Source organism: Sinocyclocheilus rhinocerous, unplaced genomic scaffold (genome assembly GCF_001515625.1).
Source record: "Sinocyclocheilus rhinocerous isolate Xijiao unplaced genomic scaffold, SAMN03320098_v1.1 scaffold216, whole genome shotgun sequence".
Classification (NCBI taxonomy): domain Eukaryota; kingdom Metazoa; phylum Chordata; class Actinopteri; order Cypriniformes; family Cyprinidae; genus Sinocyclocheilus; species Sinocyclocheilus rhinocerous.
Window position 1 is genome coordinate 241,707 of NW_015661078.1, and position 20,706 is coordinate 262,412.

Below are 20,706 nucleotides of genomic sequence, written 5' to 3' on the forward strand. Positions count from 1 at the left end.
CTTACCAAAATTAAACCTGTATGGTTCAGGTGCAAAATGCTGGTTTCTACTTCTGCACCTTTTAAATACTATAGGTCTCAACTCTAGTTGCTTGTAGCTGCCAAAATCAAATTAAAGAGAGTCTGTGGCTTAGTTTTGTCTAATTATGTTAGAACTACCCATGAATGCATTGATCATGAGCATCAGAATTTCTCCCGCGCCCCTACAAAGTGCAAGCGGTTTGGAAAATAAATGGATGGATGGATCAAAATCTTTTTGGGGGAGAGGAAAGCTAATTTGTAGCTGAAAAAAAAGTCTATAATAAAATTTGCCAGCATTTCACAAATATTTATGAGCTTCATTTTTGGAAACAACTCTTTGGCTTGGACCAAGTTTGGCAGGAAAAACTCATCATCAACATTTACTGTCCTGTAAGATCATGTCCTCTGGATCATAGCGTTTTTTGGCTTATTTTTTGAATCTGAATATTTTTGTTTTAGAAAAAAATGTCAGAAATGTATAGAGCTCTTGTTTATCTTTTACATGCTGGTAAAAATAAGTTCTCTTTGTTTTTTAGAAAGAAACCCGCCCACCTATACTATAAGTTTGCTGCTCATGCCTAGAGAAACCTTGCCCATCATGATTGAATTTTTTTCTGCATCATCGCTTGACGTTAATCTTATTGAAATTAGCATTTCAAAGCGCACCCTTGAGTGTTGATTAGCCGTGCTTGTTCACATTCAGATGCTTCGAGCAGATGAGCATGGTCTATTTAGTGAAGCCAAAAATCACTATCACTATTACTGTATGCCTCGTTTAGCACCAAATGACTCTGAGATTGGTTGTTTTGGGTGTTGCAAATGGGAGTAAAGTACAACAGGAAATTAAAAGACAGCATGATAAGAAATGCTTGACCTCAGCTGGTTGGAGATGGTTCAACATAAACATATTCGGGGCAATGTTTACTTCCTTAAGATTATATGATAAGCTGTAGAACCAGATTTGGGCAGCTATTGAAATTCGGATCATATTTGAGCTCTCCAGGTGTGTCAGAACTCCTTGATTCAATCCTTATAAGGTTCCTGATCAGCTGAGAACAGAGTGAGATTGGGTTTCTTCTGGTTGTGAACAGGTGCTGGAGGTTAGAGGTGACACTATGGATACTCTGTACTGGTGTCGTACGGGACAGCTGAAGCCCCGTCCCCAACCTTTACAGCACTAGCCACAGGCTAAGAGCCTGAGCTTTTATAAGTCTGAATGTTCAAATGTTCTGCTTCCTGATTATAGTGTGCGTAACTTATTTTATTTGAGTGAAGGCTGATCTAACGATCATGCAACAGTTTTTCCTTTGATTCTCTGTTTTTACTTTTTTAGACTAAATGAAAAAGAAAAAGCAATTTGTTGACTTTCCAGTGTTATAGAATGTTATAGAATACAATGTGTTAATTGTAGGGGTGTGTTCTGTGTGCTCAGATTGATTTGCATTCTACATTAATATTGCAAATTATATTCAGCCCAACAGATCTGAAGAGTATTCAGTTCAGATTCTTCAGAAGAAGAGCTGAATATAAATCAAACACAATCTCCACCACACTTTGTTCTCATTTACATAGGGAGCTCTGAAGTGACAAATTCTCAAACAAATGTTTCAAGCCTCTGCCAGTCATATCTGCCAGTCATTTTACGTTGAGTTTTCACAATTTGAATCTTTTTTAGGAATGAAAGTGACTGGAAAAAGTCATGTGAAAGCTAAAATGAAATCTAATTTGAGGATGTTAAAAAAAGGAAGAATTTCTTTAATTATATTCCAGCTGGCTTGTCAAATCTGTTGCCACGGACACATGCAAATCTGACCTCTGGGGCATGTCGACCTTTGTCAGCGGGCTGAAGGAGGAAGGCATGTGTTTCTGAGCACTAGTGAACACTTTACAGTGGGAAGACAGCCAGATCGTGTCTATTCTGGGCAACACACACAAAGAGCTGAAATGATTCTTCACTAAATTCTATTAGGTGACCTCAAATTCATTCTCCAGCCTCTTTATGGCTTGTCTTTCGTTTAATGTTAAATAAAGAGGTTTTCTACACTGAAATCCATTACAGTGTGAACGTAAGTATCTCTAATGACTCACATAGGAATAATTGAGGAACAAATAACGATCAGTGAATCACCGCTGTTTAGTCATTATGAAGAAATTTCACTTCTGGAAGATCTCTTCTTTTCTTTTTTTTAGGTAGAGATTATGTTTATTATGATTGTGTGTAGTTGCTAACTCTCACTGCTTACTTGAAGATGGATTTGAAACAGTCTTCAGCTATAATGAAACCTTTCAAACAAATGCTGGACTTTTTTCGTGCACCTGGAAACAAGTCTTGAAATGTATACTGTTATAAAACGGAGTACATCTTTTGTTTTACAGCCTCAGCTAATTATAAAACCATTAAAGTCATTCTGGCTGAGACCGGTCAGAACCTGACTCACTGCTTACTTGAAGATGGATTTGTCCAGTCATCAGCTATAGTGAAACCTTTCAAACAAATGCTGGGACTTTTTTTCGTGCACCTGGAAACAAGTCTTGAAATGTATACTGTTATAAAACGGAGTACATCTTTTGTTTTACAGCCTCAGCTAATTATAAAACCATTAAAGTCATTCTGGCTGAGACCGGTCAGAACCTGACAGACTGATAATGCCAAGAAAGAAAAGAGAGAGCACGATCCCTTATTGCTCTTTCTAGGTCTGCTTTTTTCTAGGTCAAGAATATGTTTTTAAAATGATCATTCTAGGCATACAGTTAATCACATTTGAAATGATACAAGCTCAAACGTTTGGGGTCAGTAAGGTTTTTTCAATGTTTTTGAAAGAAGTCTCACCAAGGATGCATTTATTTGATCAAAAATACAGTAAAAACAGTAATATTGTAAAATATTGTTACAATTTAACATCACACTAACTATGAATAATTATGTTATAATAAAATAAATTACGGATAAAAAACAGTTTAATGAGTCAAATAAATGATTTTCTCTATGGTGCCGTACACACTGCCAACATCTATCAGTACTGATTATGACAGATTTAGGTTAAGATTGCTGTGATGTCCCACACTGTTGCCCAGAAGTTATTTTCATGGCGTTGGAGTGACGTGAAAGAGGATATTTGAGTTTCCCGGAACTGACACACTGTCTGTCTATTTCCATGGTGATTAAAACAAAAACATCTGTCCGTTTGAGGTATGAAGTGCTGCGTATGGCATATCCTTACCACTCATTCCTACCGGATATACTCAGAAAATTGGTAATTGCAGCAGTCATTAAGAAGTATCTATGCCGTTTTTCCAGAAGGCATTAGAGACAATCAGTGCAACTCTACACCTCTCCCTTTCTGCTCTCCGTATCTGCATCTGTCTGTGTCTGTCCCTGCCTTACTCTCCCTCTCAAATCACACACCACGTTCTTGGTTCCTTCGAAAGGTTAGCAGTAAAGCAGTTCTTTATTTAGCAGACTCTCTCATAGGAAACTGAAATTCAGCAGCTTTATTGAGATTGAGATATATAGAGCTCTAGATGAATTCTTCAAACGTACTTTCAGTCTGTTGCATCATGTCGCTGTACTGCCAGCAGTGTTTGTAAAAACGTGCTTAGTGTAATACTGTGTGTGTGTGTGTGTGTGTGCGCGCGCAGTCTTTTAACATCTTTAAACACCATATTTAACCATGGATTTTATACAAATGAATCATTATGCAAAACAATAACCAGCTGCTCATTTGAAATTAGCCTTAGTTTAAAGCTAAACCGTAACATATGTTTTGTGTTTGCACTTGTAATAACATTAACAATGGACATGACGTGTTTTTTTTCTCCATTTGAGTCCCTGCTGTCTCATGCTTTCTTCCTGTGCAGTATCCGCACTGATTCATCAGTTAAGTCAGTTATGCATATTCAAATGTTCTATGTCAACCTATTTATCTTCTATCCAAAGGACTTGCTGTAAGGAACGTTTTGAGGAATTCAAGTGCCTGTAGGGCAAAAGGAGTGTCCCATTACATGATATGAAGCGTGTAAACCTTGCTTGCCTGAGGTGGGTGTTAATAACTGTATCTTTCACCTATTGGATGACAGGATGAAAGGGGCCTCCTTTTTTCTAACCTAGCTTCTCATTGACCAATCCACTTCTTGTGAGATGGTCCAACACACCCGGGGGTGTGTAATGTGTGCTGTGCACCACTGTGGGTGGCTCCTCCTAGACTTTGCTGTACATATGCCTCAGTGAGGCATAAGTGTGCTGAACGGGCACTTCTTTTTTTTTCTACTTTTAGAGTTCTATTTTTGCTCCCTGTACTTTTGGTGAATGTCTTTGCAAGTGCTTACTTCAAGCCATTCACAACTGTTAAGAGTCTGCCGACCGTGCAGTTTGATTCTAACAGTTTCTTCCTTGCTTGACTAAGGTGGGAGGGGCTGGCTAGATCATAGTACTCTCCCTCTTTCTCTCTTTTACACACACCCCCTCTCATTGCAGCTCTGCCAGTCCAGACTATGCTCATTTCCAAGGAAGGCTGAGTAAAGGAGAGCACAGTTTTCCTTTTCTACGTTTTTCCTTTGCCTCTGAGAAAATTTGAGAAGGAAGAAGAAACTCTTTTGATTAGGAGGGAAGTTAGCTAAACAACTGCGTACAAACACAGAATAGCAGGTTGTATTTACTTTTAGCGTCTGTTTTGATTGAATTGATAGCACGTGGTAGCAGGCTCTGCCACAGGACTCTGGAGAGTGAGGTCATTCAGTGACTTGTTCTTCTTTGGCAAAGCTGTTCCTGTTTATTCAGACGCTGCACGACTAAGGAAGCACAATGGTTGCGGGAATGGTAATGCCCCTGGACAACCTAAAGGCCATCTATGAGCATCTGTTTCGGGATGGCGTCATGGTGGCCAAGAAAGACAAGCGGCCTCAGACCAAGCACCCTGAGATTCCTAGTGTGGATAACCTGCAGGTGATAAGAGCCATGGGCTCGCTGAAGTCCAGGGGGTATGTGAGGGAGACCTTTGCATGGAGGCATTACTACTGGTACCTTACTAATGAAGGGATTGTCTACCTGCGTGATTACCTGCATTTGCCTCCAGAGATCGTTCCCACGCCTCTGCAGAGAGTACAACGGCCAGCTGCCACTCTGGCCATCACCCGCAGGGCAGAACACGTTCAAGCTGTTCAGGGTCCAACTTCTTATGTTTCCAAACCCGGCAAGATGGGTGCAGAAAAGCAGGAGGCTTTGCTTGATCGACAGGAGTACCGTCGCAAAATGGCGAGCATGGATGAGGCTGAAATGATTGAATCCAGGGAGAGAACACCAAGATTTAGAGGTCGTCCAATGGCTAGCACTCAGATCAAACCCAAAGGATCATGGGAATTCAAAGAGCAGCCCATGCTTTCTGATACTCTCGATTACACCAAAGAGATGGAACCAAGTGTGAGGAGGAAGGTCGCTGTGCATTCGGTCTGCCATATGCCTCCAATTGAAGCTTACCATGCCAAGCCATTTGAACAGGAAAAGATGGTAGAACGCAAAGAATGCACCAAGACGGCATTCGTTCAGAAAACACAAACGGTTAATGTGAGCCCAGATGTGGCTACCATTTCTTCAAAAGTGGGCGGAACAGCAGCAGAATCAACATCCACAGCAACTGGCGAGAGCAAAATGGCTAAGGATGCTCGTCATCCTCCTCCCTCAAAACCGAAGGTGGAGAAAAAACAGAAAGCTCTTGTGACGAAAAATGTGCAGGATCTGCCAGCTGTTTCATCAGTGGAAAGAACAATTGCAGTGGAATCCTCTCTATATTCTGTTCATACTAAAGCAGTCAAAGAAAAGCCCAAGGAAGAGGTATTCAAGGTCGTCCAGCAAACTACATCCACTGTGACAGCTACAGATGCTGCAAAACCAAAGGTAGAGGAAACACAGAAAACTACTGTGGCCAAAAATGTGCAGGATGTCTCATCAACAGCAGGTGCAACATCAGGCGAATCCTCTGTGTCATCTGTTCCTGCTGAAGCAGCAAAAGAAAAGCCCAAAGAAGAGGTGTTTATTAAGGTCTCTAAGAAAACCACATCCACAGTAGCAGATAATAGCAAAATGGCTGAAGATGCTCTTCATCCTACTCCAGCAGAACTGAAGGTGGAGAAAACACAGCAATCCTTGATGTCAAAAGATGTGCAGGATGTGTCAGCTGTTTCATCAGCAGTGGAATCCTCTGTCTCTACTGAAGAAGTCAAAGAAAAGCCCAAGGAAGATGTGTGTGTCAGTGTCTCCCAGGAAACCACACCAAAAAGTAATAGCAAAATTGATAAGGATGCTACTCGTCCTACACAGTCAAAATCAAAGGTTGAGAAAACACAGCAAGCCCCTGCGACCGAAAATGTACAGGATGTGCCAATTGTTTCATCAGCAGTAGAGACAACTGCAGTGAAATCCTCTGTCTCTACTGAAGCAGTCAAAGAAAAGTCCAAGGAAGAAGTGTATATCAAGGTCTCTCAAACCACATCCACAGGTGATAGCAAAAGAGATGCTCTTCATCTCACTGCATCAAAAACAAAAGTGGAGAAAACAACAAAGACAAAAAATGTGCAGGATATATCAAACGTTTTGTCAACAGCAGTGGAATCCTCTGTATTTCCTGTCTCTGCTGAAGCAGTCAAAGAAAAGCACACAGAAGAGGTGTTTATGAAAGTCTCCCAGGAAACCACATTCGCAGTAACTGGCGATAGCAAAATGGTTAAGGATGCTCCTCATCCTACTCTATCAAAACCGAAGGTGGAGAAAACACAGAAAACTAGAAATGTGCAGGATGTGCCAGCTGTTTCATCAGTAGTAGAGACAACTGCAGTGAAATCCTCCACCTCTACTGAAGCAGAAAAAGAAAAGCCCAAGGAAGAAATGCGTGTCAGTGTCTCTCAAGAAATAACATCCAAAGGTGATAGCAAAGAGGATAAGAAGGCTCCTCGCCCTACTCCATCAAAACCAAAAGTGGAGAAAATGCAGAAAACCACAAAGACCAAAAATGTGCAGGATATACAAACCGTTTTGTCAAGAGTAGAGGCAACAACAATGGAATCCTCTGTATTGTCTGTCTCTACTGAAGCAGTAAAAGAAAAGCCAAAGGAAGAATTGCGCATTAATGTCTCTGTAGAAACCACATCCACAAGTGATAGCAAAACACCTAAGGATGCTCCTCATTCTTCTCCATCAAAACCAAAAGTGGAGAAAACGCAGAAAACCATGCTGACCAAAAATGTGCAAGAACAACCAATCAAGAATGAAAAAACAGACGTTACAAATGAGACCTACATTGCTGTTCATGCCGATGAGACGAAGTCATCTACCTTCATTAGCGCCCAGGTGTCTGTCAAATCTGTAGAATCAGCAATGCCACTTCTGCCTAAGAAGGACGAAGATTTGGCAATACACATTGCTGAAAAGAAATCAGAGATTAATCTGCCACTGCACACTCCTGAGCTTTCTGTAGAGGAGACAGCAGTGCCGCCCATAGCATCTAGCACTGTTCAAATGATTGACAAACAGCAGAGAACACTTGGTTCCCAAAAAGTCCAAGAAGCATCTAAAGATGACAACACTAGTCCATTGAAAGTTCATGAAAAGGTGGAGATTCCTTGTGCCATTTCTACTGCTGGGGTCAAGGCAGAGTTTAAAGGTCATAGGCCTGATGTCAGCCCTGAAACTCAGTCCCCATCTACAGGTGCTGAAGTAAAGATTTCCACAGCTGACTCCAGCAAGACTTCGCAAGTAGTTGTGCAAACGCCTAAGAAATTGGATTCTAATATAGATTCTGATTCTGTTAAACAAAAGCCATCACCAGCAAACCTGACTGAGGAACCTGTAGTCACTACAACTGCAAAAGACGGAGATACAGAGGATGCCCCAAAGCCTTCGAAAGGAAAGAAGAAAAAGCAGAAATCTGTAAGCAAAACTTCAGCCGTAAAACCAGTCCCACCACCTATAGCTGAGACAAAGGTGATAGAGGTAAAGGCAGAGAATGCTGGTCAGGTTGACCTTCTTAAGATTGAGGGCCCTGAGCAAGTTGCAACAAATGATTCTGCAAAGACATCCCCTGAAGGAATGCACGCTGTGGAGAGCGTGCAGCCAACAGCTGTACAGAATGAGGCCCCGGCTCACAAAGGGGAGGTGGAGCCTGCGCAGCCCTTGCCTGAAAAACGGGAGGTTCTGAAAGGAAAAACATCCTCCTCGCAGAGACAGCGGGAAGCACCGGCAGCCTCAGCGTCAGCAGCAGCAGCCTCGGCCCAGCTTAGCCCCCTCCCCGAGCAGGGGGAACCTCCCAGCATTGCACAACACACGCCTGCTCCTGACACACAGCAGAGCACAGAGAAGCAGAGCAGGCTCTCGGATAGCAAGGCCCCTGCACCGCCTGTCATCACTGGACCTCTTCCTGCCGACGAGAATACCTGCGACGCGCAAGAGCAGTCCGTAGACGACGCCATGCGGAAGAAGATTGTTGTGGTAGAGGAAGTGATTGAAGTGCAACAGATTGCCAGTCCTGTTGCAGACCAACCTGTTACACCCCCAGTGCCAGATATTGCAGGAGATGATTTGGACTATGATGTCTTGGAAGAATTGGCCATAGAGCGTGGCCTCCTGCAGGGTGCCGTTGAAGAGACTTCTTGGGATCATTCGCTCCAAGAGCCAGAGGAAAAAACCTTCCCCAACTTCATAGAAGGTATGAGTCCTTTTCAGTTCTACCATTCTGTCTTTCTCTGAAATGCTTTGATTTTGGTAGCACTGCTCCGGTTTCCATCCGTATTTGCTGTGTGGGAGGTTCAAGGTGACTGGTGTAGTGTCGGAATAGTTGTGCTGTTATTAGACGGTTGGGCATGATTTGCTTGAGAGGCGTGTAACTTTATATGCATGTTGAGTGAATGGTGCCAGAGTTTTATGTTAAGTGAATTAAGCATTAATAAGTAGGTTTTTAAGTTTTGCAGGTTGTGCAGAGAAGCGTATACTGCAGTGCAGGACGATTAATATAACATTAACTTGTATCAAAAACCGTGGACCGTGTTTTTTCAAAACATGTTTTGTCTATACAACAATGTGCAAATCTTTTATTAGTTATATTTTTCAGTTTGTCCTGCTTTCCACAAGCACAAATCTGGGCATATTTGTTTCCAGTTATTTCGAGAAATTAACCTCTCACAGTGATTCACGACACATCCACACCCAAAACATCAAATTATGCGTGCAATGTTTTGCAACCACCCTTTTGCTCTGTAGCATACTGGGACTAGCTAGTGATTTTGTTGCAAGTTTTCGTTCTTCAAGGGGAATACCAGACTGCTGGTAATGAGCAGTTAAGCAGCACTTGTGTTTCTGACAATACAATAATGTTTGAAGTCAGTTCTCTCTGCTGCCAAACTCAACCCACAGCTATAGTTTTTCTGTTCTCTGAATAGAACAAGAGCTCTTCTAAAACTCAATGCTGTGCTTAGAGGACCCTGTGTGCCACTTCTGCAGGAAGCACGTGTGTTTGGTTATTTCCTGTGGTTTGTTACCCCTGTCTCTGGTTTCCAGTGGTCAACAATTAGCTGGAGACTTCTGCTTTGTGACTTTGTGTATTATGCAATGGGACATACCATAGATAAAGTTGTCCATCCCAAATTCCACCATTGTCTTCCTTCCCTAGTGCAACAGAGATCTCTGGAATGTGTGTTGCAGTTGCTTTTGTTGTTGTATAGCTGTGCATTTCAGTTTATGCTGGTAGAAATTCAAAGACATTTAAAGGAACTATTGATTAGTGCTTCATATTGTACACTGGAACGATCCACTATTTGTAGAGTTAGTGAATCATGGGTCTATGCTTTAAGAAATGACAGCAACTAGTTAAATAGTTTGCACAATCTAATGGGTGTGTTTAGTAGGTGTATCACGGAGGAAAGCTCCAAAAACAATTAGCCTTTGAAGGTTTTTGTTAGTCACTTCAGCATGACAGGTCTTTCAGGAATCCACAGTTCCCATAGTTCCCAACCAAACGCAATTGGATTTGAAGAGGAAAAATAATTTATACAATATTTTGCTCTGACTGAGTCAGAGTCAGATGTGTTTGAGGTTACATCTCTGTAATTTTCTGCTGCCCCCTACTGTATCTCTACACATCTGTCTATAGAAAAAAAAACTCTGTATTACCTTCAGCAGGTCTTTTCGATACAAGTTCATTCATGTGTTTTTAAGTAATTTTAGCCTACAGCTAGGAAGGAAATGATTTTTTTGTACCTAGTACCTTTTTGTTCTTCAGTAATGGCGTAGGAGCAATACTTTATTCATTAGTAATATTTGAGTAATTCGCTGGTCATGCATGAGCAGAAGTCTGAGCTCTCCATTTGCACTGTTCTCTGTTCTGTGTTGTGCAAGTGTGTGTTTCTGTCCGCCTCCACCATACATTCCTGCATGCTTGTGATGTTGTGACAGGCGCTCTCTGATGTTCTCAATGCCACATGATTGTGGTGCAGTTCATGAGTCATGCAGTCAGTTCAGAGGAGCCAAATGAATCTGACCTTTAAGAAGTCTTATCGGACACATTCTACCAGTGTCTGGTGCTGTGACTTCTATAACTGGCCCTTCACCTCTTGTGAAGGGAGACCTTTTGCAGAGACCGCTCTATATTCTTGGTAAAGATGAAGGCTAGTTGTCGTTCTTTTGACTCCAGTGAATTTTTCTCAGCGTACACTCTTAAAAATAAAGGAGCTTCAGAAGGTTCTTCACAGCGATGCCATAGAAGAACCATTTTTGGTTCCACAAAGAACCATTCAGTCAATGGTTCTTTAAAGAACCATCTCTTTCTTACCTTTTAATAATCTGAAGAACCTTCTTTCGTCACAATGAAACTTTTGTCAAACAGAAAGGTTCTTCAGATGTTAAAGGTTCTTTATGGAACCATTTAGACAAAAAGGTCCTTCTATGGCATCGTGAAGCACCTTTATTTTAGGGTTATATTTAAAAGTCAGTTTCTGTTTAGGCAGAAAAAATGTTCACGCTTTCACTCAGTCCTAAAAGTTTACAATTTCATTGTTCACTTGTTACTTAATAGCTTTTTTAAAAATATGATACTGTAATTTTTTAATGCATAAAGTCTGTAACGTTCTAAAACCTGCATGGTTAACATAAGAAACAATATCGCTGCTAAAGGATCCACATGTTCTTATTAATCTTGGTTACATTTATAAATATAATAGTATTCAATGTTAACTCTTAATGTAGAAAGTGTATTAGAAATTATATTGATTAACTTTTTTAACATTTTCACAGCATTACCCAGTTTTAGTATTTACCCACAACCTTTACCCTCAAAATGTTTTAGTTACTGTTATACCAGGCATAGTTTCATCATTTGACAATGATCTGCTTTCTTGTTTGATATTTATGAGATGTCTATGGATCAGCTACTCTGACACCTGGTAGTATTATGGTCTTACAGCTGTTTGCTAATGTTGACATGCATGCATGTATAAAACGGGTAGCTCTATCTTTATTGGTGTTTTATACTGTCTTACCTAAACCAAGAGATTATGCACTGGCTCGGAGATAATAAACCCATTAAACTATATTAATATGTCAACTTTATGAAATAGGAAATCTAAGTGGGAGATCTGATAAATAGCCTACTTTTCACGAACCATGTAATGGTCCCAGACCTAGTCATGCCTCAGTAAACCATCAGTGCTTCTATAGACAGCAATATGTAAAAGATTTATGAGACATTCCTCTGAAATAACAGTTGTTTTCATGTCATAGTCTTTTCTGTCCACATCATTAAAAAAAACCCAGGTGAATGTGTAATGACACACAATAACCTTTCACTGAGGAACTGATTTTCCTCTTTGCTGTATGAGTTGTCATTTTTTTGTTTTGTTGGTTCACTGGCAAATGATTGTTTGACTCATAAAATGACTCATAAAAATGATTGTTTGAAGTTGTAAGTAAAACAAAGATTACTGGAGTACATTTTACAAGAAAATACTATTTCAGTCTTTTCAGTCTTAAAATTTCATGTTTAATTCAAAGTGTTATTTGCCATTTCTTTGTAATTTACTAGTAATTTCTGAGTTAAAAATGATTTCAAAGTAAATCCTACACCACTCTGTTATTGATTGATTGATTTATTTGTTTGTTTATTTATTTATTTATTTCAGTGTTAACAGCGGTCTCTGACTTTATAATACTGTCACCTACTGGTGTGGATGAAGCATCATGGAAAAGAAAAAGTAGTTGCCATGATTTATTTATGCATTTAATTATTTATTTATTGTCTGACACTAAGAGGTCATACCATAATAAACTGAGTAGTATTTGATGTCATGTGATTGGTCAAAAAAAAAAAAAACTTTCATTAGTCTATCATTTGCATGCTAAATCAAGATGATTCATTTCAGTGCACGTTATTTTAATAGGAAAGTTGACCCACTAATTTTTAGACCTATTTATAATGTATTAAACAGCCTCAGTGGAGTCAGACTGGGACTGATTACTTGTTTTGATCAGTCAGTGCTCATCTCATTTTCTAAATAGCCAAGTCCTGCAAATTAGACACCTACAAATACTCCATTTAATCACAGTCATAAGCGCTGTAAACATGTGGGGAAAATGAAATTGACACTCTGTCAACACCGTAATTCACAATGCCATATGCTAATTTCAGTGGATTGCTGTGTAAAACTCTGCTATATTTAGTTTAAGTCTGGCTTCACGGGTGGCCACTAAAGACTTGTGATATGGCACAAGAGATTTCCAGTCATGCCAGGAATCCCATTCCATATATAAATAAAAAACATGAACCCTGGCAACCCTGTGCTTTTCCAAGTGTAAAAAGGAGCATACTTTAAAAAAAATAAAAGTATTTATTATAGAAGTAATGTACTTTAAAAGAATATACTTAATTGTGATCTGAATGTAATGTTTTCAGACACTTCATGTTATTTGCAATTAAGTGAAAATGTGTTATAGTTTAATTTTATATTAAATGCAATTAGCTGAACTTTAGAGTGTTTTTTGACCCACTTAAGTAGGATGTAAGTACATCTTTATATGTAATTTCATAATTAATTCTATTGTCTTTGAACTATGTTTAGTGTTTCTGCTGAATGCACTGACAAACATTTATACTAAACTAAAATATACTCTAATGCCATTTCTATTGAAACTTGTATTAATGATAAAGTTGCAATTTAGTACATTTAAAATATATTAACTTTAAATTATATATTGAATAACACACTGAAGTTAAAATGATAAACAAGTACTTTACATGTGCTTTAGTATGTTAGTCAACACATCAAAATAAGTGCACTTCTTTAAAGCGCATCAAATGATTTTTAAATGATTTAATGATTCAAAAACTTTGGTTACACTTTATTTTAAGGTGTCTTTGTTACACTGTAATTATACATTTAAGTACTGAGTAATATTAATTAACTACATGTACTTACTATATGTTAGGGTTAGGATTAGGGTTACTTGCATGTAATTATGCATAATTAATTGTTATTATAATAGTAAGTACATGTAACATGTGTAACAAGGACTCCTTAAAATAAATTGTTACCAAAACTTTTAATTTGATATTATTACTGTTTATTTAGTAAGTGTACTACGTGTGTGGAAGTGTCTCTCTTTAAGTCATTTAAGTGGCCTTTTATTATATTATCTGCAAGTACAGTTTTTTTTTAAATGTACTTTTAAGATTTGAAGTACAAGTGTGCATTCAAATCAATTAAGTGCACTTCTTTTGCGCAAGGGTACATTCTATCAGTTCAATGTATTTTGCACATTTCAAGCCAATTATTTCTCAGAACCTTTAATGAAACTGGCGTCTTGGAAGGTAAAGCCAACAGACTGTGATGCAATATCATAGAATAACTCAATCACACTCTAAAAAATGCTGGGTTAAATATAACCCAGTGCTGGGTAAAATAGGGACAAACCCAGCAATTGGGCTGTTTTGACCCAGCGGTTGCGTTAAATGTTTAACCCAACCTTCTGGGTAGTAACCCAACCGCTGGGTCAAAACAACCCAATTGCTGGGTTTGTCCCTATTTTACCCAGCACTGGGTTGTATTCAACCCAGCATCTTTTAGAGTGCATCATCCAGGAACAAACTGATCTCTGTTCAAAGAGGCCAGCGCGGGTTTCATCAGTTTCTATCTGTGCCAGCGTGAGCAGCTTGCCCAGGCTGATATTTATATCCACAGTGAGCTGTTTTCCCCACTCACACCGCCCCGTCCCGTCCTGACCCTCAGCCTCCGCCCCCCTAATTGCAAAGCCACCGGGGAGCAGCGCTGACATATCCAAACAGCAGGCAAGGGCCGTCAAAAATAAGAAGGGGACATTGGCGACCAAACAAACCCAGACTCTTTCTTTTTCTTTATTGGCACGTTCTTGTTCTGCTTGTCCACCTTTGCTGTTCCTCAAACTTCATGAAGATCATACCTGGTAGGTCAGATCATCAAGCGTTTGACTATATGTGTCTTTTATTATATTAATATGTTATGTTATGTTGGTGGAGGTGGGAGGGGAAACTCTCAGTGTTGACATACAAAATGCTTCTCTTTCAGACATCGAGTTATCAATTCTATTCCATATTTAAACCCGTTCACACTTCAGTTATCTGTGATGTGTTTTAGTTTTAGTTTTAGTTTTGGATGATTGGTTTGTTATTTTTTTTGCCGCTCCGCAGTGGATAGGTGCGAGCTCTACCTGGAGGAGTTACGTTCGTCAGGTCTAATGGATAGTTTTATCGTGGTAAAGCGCGGTGGGCGGGTAGAAAAACAGGGCGAGAGTTGGATTTCAGAAGGGAATTCTCTGTGTCTGCATGGGAATGTGAAGTGTCCCGTATCTGCGCTATTTCTGAGAGCTGTAAAAACGCCTCCACCTGTTTCAGGCTTGAAACAGGCTTCACTCACGCTGTAATAATAGAGAGCGCCAGGAAATACCGTACTGTAACTCCAAAGTTGCTTTGCTTTCAATACTCAATGGTGAATCTTACAGTATGTCCAAATCTACCAAAGAAATGAACAATTCCCATTTAAAGGTGATTCAGTCTGTGTGTTTAGCTTTGTGGACAGCATCTATGATATAAGTGTGTGGACTTTGCATTGCAACTGTCAACTAATTTTTATTTTTTTAATAAAGTGCAAGTCAAAATGATTGTCTGTGGCAATCAACAGCATATAACAAGTGTTATTCTAGTATTATTTATATGCTATTAGTGTATTTATTAATATTTTTAATTAGATTTTATTTTATATATTTTTTAAAAATTTGTTTATTTTATTTGCCATTTTAATTAGTTTAATATTTTTATTTAGATTGAATGTATTTTTATTTCAGTTTTAGTCATTTTGGTACTTAAAGGTCCCCTGAAATGCTTAGAAACACGCAGCGTTACTCTATGTGTTGACGTCATTTTACACAAGACAGGGCGGGACATATCAAGCAGCCCCGCCCCTTTTTAAAATAGCCAATAGCGTTCGTTTATATCACAGCTTGGGCTAGAGCCGTTGAGCTCCGTAAAGCCACATTCAGCGTCTATTTTATAGTGTAGGGGGTCGGGGCTTCGGATTCTAGAGAGCATTTGATTGGACAGAGAGTTTAATGAGAAGCTGAAGTACGATGTGACGTCAAAAAGATTCATTGAGCCGTTTTGGCGGAAGTGACGAACTGCAAGCTTTGAATGCTTATATCTTCTAAATGCGAATGTTGTCACTGTTTTGGAGCACACTGCCTTATAGATAACCTTAAGACTAACATATTGATACTAACACCCAAAAAACTTTAATTTTGATTTCATGGGGACTTTAAGCTTTTTGGTTTTAGTAATCAACAACAACACTACATATAACAGATGCTGGCAATAGACCTGAAAGTCAACATCATTTACAACCCAAGTGGGCATTACATACCAGAATGGAGCCAAATAGTTGGAGGGGTTGAAAAATAAATAATCAGTGATGACAACAAAAAGTTTCAGAGGCAGAGTAAATTAAATTAACACATTGATGGTTACACTTTATTTTGATAGACCATGTTAGACATTCTACTAACTATAAGTAACTTGTCAACTAACTCTCATTAGAGTATTAGTAGACTGTTAGGTTAGGGTTAGTAGAATAAGTTGACATGCTTGTAAAGTTACTTATAGTCAGTAAAATGTCTGTTGGGAGACCATCAAAATCAAGTGTTAGCGGATATTATACAGACGGTCTTGTAATACTCTACTAATACTCTGTTCTAAATATAGAACAGCACTGATAAATCATTCCGACGACCAGGATTATGTGTTAAGAAAGTAAATAGAGTCGGTTTTTGATTTCATTTTGACTTTCACTGAATCTGAATTAGGTATGACTTTTTGTGTTTTTAAATCTTCTAAGATGGGCGGTTGTTTTAAAGTGCTAATGATTGCCTTTGGTGTATAATTATCTTTGGATTGATGAAATACTTTAACTAGTTTGTCCCGAGAGACTAGGTGTGTCTTCTGATTTCAAACTCAGCAGGTTCTGCAAACCCTGGAGTCGTGTTAAATGTTCAAACACGCTGGTTTATGAGCTTCTCAGCTTGACGTCTTATTTAATTCTGTATCGAAACATGTTCTCACTTTGAGAGTTCAGAACAATTACAGTGAGAAAGAAGAGAGTGAATGAATACGCAGTGATGTTTTCAGCATGTTAAGGACCGTGAGAATGGACAGAAGGAATGTAGACAAGACAAGATAGAGTAGTGGAGGAAACTCCCTTCAGAAGGAAGAAGCAGAAAGTTACTAGATCTCTTTTGATTCCACGTTTGGCAGAGAGACGCTGCACTGGCGTCTTTTTTAAATGTCTGGATTCACTCCCTAACTCGGGAACACAGCCCAAGTCGCCCATCTGCTCCCACCTGTTCCCGCCGCCTGACTCATGCAGGCTGATCTCAGCCCTCACAGTCCGCTCTCCCCAGCCTGGTGCTTTTGGGGCATGTTGTCACTCTGATTGCAGTCTGGTGTGTGAGAAAACACAGAGGTGAAGGTAAGAGGTTTCACAACAGTAGCGAGTTAGAAGGTCTCGGTTGTGCTCATGTTCTCAGCTTGTTTCGTCTTGTTTTTGGCAGGAAGATTAACCCTTTAATTCCAGTAATAGAGGGTGTCAGATGAGAAAGGGGAGTGGTTATGGGTTTCATTTTGCTTTGTGTTTTTTTTTTTTTAACTGGTGATTCTAATGAAATCTTGGTTTCAAAGATTTCAAACATTTAAAAAAAAATACTTGCATCAACAAATTACATTTTTGGTATTGAAAACAAGATCTGAAGGGTTTATGAGCAATTTAAAAACATTTACTGAACAATTTTTTCAACAATTTTTTTCCTAAAATCTCATTACCACAACATTCTGAAAATACCAATACCATTAGGAAAATGAATACATTTTCACATAAAAAAAAAATAAAAAATTGCTAACAGTCATGCACAGTTACTTAAAACTCCAAAATAATATTTATTTTTAAATTAACATTTTTATTTGATTCTTGTAATTACCACAACACATTCCAGAATTTACAACCTATATATATATATATATATATATATATATATATAATTTTTTATTGAAACATTTTTAGGCATTGTTTTTGACTCCTTTTTGGACATATTTTCCAATCCGTTACAAATCTCATTACCACAACAGTCTGGAAATGTTAATACCATTAGGAAATTGAATGCATTTTAACATTTTTTAAATTAATTATTAACAGTCATGCACAGTTACTTGAAAAACAGTTACTTAAAATAATCAATATTTTTTAAATTAAAATTTTTATTTGATTTTGACTGATTTCTCTCATTACCACAACACCTTCCACAATTTGCAATCTATTATTTTTAATATATACATGTATTTAATTGAAACTTGACATTTTTTCAAAATAATGGGGCAAAACTGAAACATAATGTATTGATTCTGCACATGCATTTAAAAGCAAACTACTGTTTTTTCATATAGTGAGGTAATATTAAACGAACACCTGTTGCGGTAATGATACATAGGTTATGGAAATGAGGTTGATGATTTTGATCATTATAAATAAGTATACATATTCCATTCTTATCTATTCTATGAACCAGAAAACCGTTTGGTCTTGAATATCTACATAATTTCCTTTGCATCTACTAAACATCAGAATTATGCTACATGTTATCCTAAAATGTTATTTTTGCAAACTCAGAAGAAAGTAGTAATAGATATCACATTTACAGGGAAATATTAGGTTTTTTTTTCTTTTCTTTTTTTTCTTTTTCTTTTTTCTTTTAGAATCAGTAGACGTGAACACAATGCAGACTGTAGTAATTCACAATTCACAACTTTGAATTGCAAATGACATCAAATCCAGAGGCGCAGTTTTTCCATGTGTGCATTGGATAAAAAGTGCTTCTGAGCTGAAGTACACCAGAGACAGTTCTGTATACATTTCCAAATCAGATTCATAGGAGAGCTCCCATCTGAGCGTATACAGTAACTTCACTCATAACACCACCACAGTGGAAAGTTCTAGACGGTTGATATAAACAGCACATATGCTGGAGGGCCGGACATGAGGCCCCTGTGCTGTCTTACTCCTGGATATTGTAGGATGTTTGAATGAGTGTGTTTTCTTTAGGGAGCAGCAGGGCATGTAGGGAACGTGTGCAGCGACTGGCCTTCGGGAGCCATAAAGGGGCTGCCGCTTACGGGCTTTTATGAACCAAAGGGATGCTTCTGCTGGAGTTCGGCTGTTATTTTTAGCCCTTCACTCGTAAATGAGGTTTCATTTCATATTGTGGTACATCTTAACCGGGTCTCAACCAATTACTTTCAATTGCAATTCTGCTCTTCTAAATTCTTGATGCATTAGTTTCTTTTAATAATGCTTCTCCACATGCATTTCCAATGGAAGTCCATTTCTGCCAAGGAATAAAAAAAGCTTATTGCATTGCTTTTTATTTCACAATTCAGACTTTTCCCTCGCAGTTCTGAGATATAAGCTCAGAGTTCTGAGAAAAAGGCAGAATTTCAAGACATAAACTTTAGAATTGCAAGATGTAAACTCACAATTCTGACTTTTCTCTTGCAATTCCGGGTTTATATATCATAGTTAAAATTGTGCAATTCTGAAACAAAAGTCTGAGTTATGAGTAAAAAATTCTAAATTGTGAAAAAGTTGCAATTACCATTTTTTTAAAAATTATTTTATGGCATGTCAGAATTATAATTTCATAACAGTTCACTGGCCTCAGTGTTCATTAGGTTGGCGATCTGGTCTGTTACAAAATCATTAGTGGTTATCAGAATCAGATAATCATAATAAAATTTGTAGAGTCAAATATATAATCACAACTTCTCTGTATGTCCTATAGTTAACTAAAATAAATAAATAAATAAATAAATAAATAAAATCTAAAATTATTTTATTCCATTGAGTTGCCAAGGAAATATTTTTCATTTTCATTTAGTTTATCTTGCTGAACTATAAAATAATAAAAACTATCTAGACATTAAAAAAATAAATGGCAGACACAGAACAAAATTACCAAATGTTTACTGAAAATTTAAATGAAAATAGCCTTACAAGGCTTCTTGGATAATTTCTTTAAATTTCTTAAATTTAAAAAAAAAAAAAAAGTTGCATGACTTATCTGTTAGTCTGTTAAGTTTTATTTAAATGTCCATTCCTCAGTGATAGATAGATGAGATAGGCAGCTTTGCCATTGGATAACAGAGGCCATACAGTTTCATGATTGCCTGTGACTGAAATCATTAGCCGTCTTTAAGATGCAGGAGACGCTGGCCATGTCTCAGGATGTTTTGCAGTGATGGAATTATTTCCCAGAGCAGTTATGGAGAGAGACTGGTGTGTTGTGTTGGTAAGTTTGATATACAAACACACCTCTCTCAGTCACTCCAGCTCCACACTGGAGGATTTTCACTCGATCACACCACTGTTATAGAGTCTGATTCACATCATTGACTGTTATGTAAAGTCTGGCTGGTTTAATCATCTCAATCCTGCTGGTGAAATGATAAATCACTTAAATCACTTTACTTTGGCAGTCTGGTGCCAGTTTGTTATGTATTATGACGTGCTTTCACTTCACATGGCTCTACCGCAGTACATGCTGAATACATGCACTTACTTATACGCTTATGTGTAGTTAACATGACATGTCTGTACATATCTAAAACTACATCGAAACTATTTTAATTCTTGTATAATTATCCTACATTTTAATGACCAAAGTAGTATCTAAAAATAAAACAAAAAAGTAGAATGTTGAATGTTTTTTTTTTTTTGCAACTGGCAGTTTATTAAACGCTAGTTATGTTCAGAACAGCATACTACTCTTACTGCATGATTTATAGTATACTTGGCACAGAATGCTGAATTTCTGAAGGAAATTAAAGGGATAGTTCACCCAAAAATGAAAATGTGATGTTTATCTGCTTACCCCCAGGGCATCCAAGATGTAGGTGACTTTGTTTCTTCAGTAGAACACAAACTGAGATTTTTAACTCAAACCGTTGCAGTCTGTCAGTCATATAATGGAAGTGTATGGGAATCCCGGCTTTGAGAGTCAAAAAAACATACACCAACAAAACCAAATTAAACCCTGCGGCTCATGACGATACATTGATGTCCTAAGACACGAAACGATCGGTTTGTG

At 38.2% G+C, this 20,706-nt stretch overlaps 1 pseudogene; it reads left to right on the plus strand.

The window, feature by feature from the left end:
• Positions 1-4,806: 4,806 nt before the first annotated feature.
• The window catches only part of LOC107726229 (plectin-like), a 75,084-nt pseudogene continuing 59,184 nt past the window's right edge, over positions 4,807-20,706 (plus strand).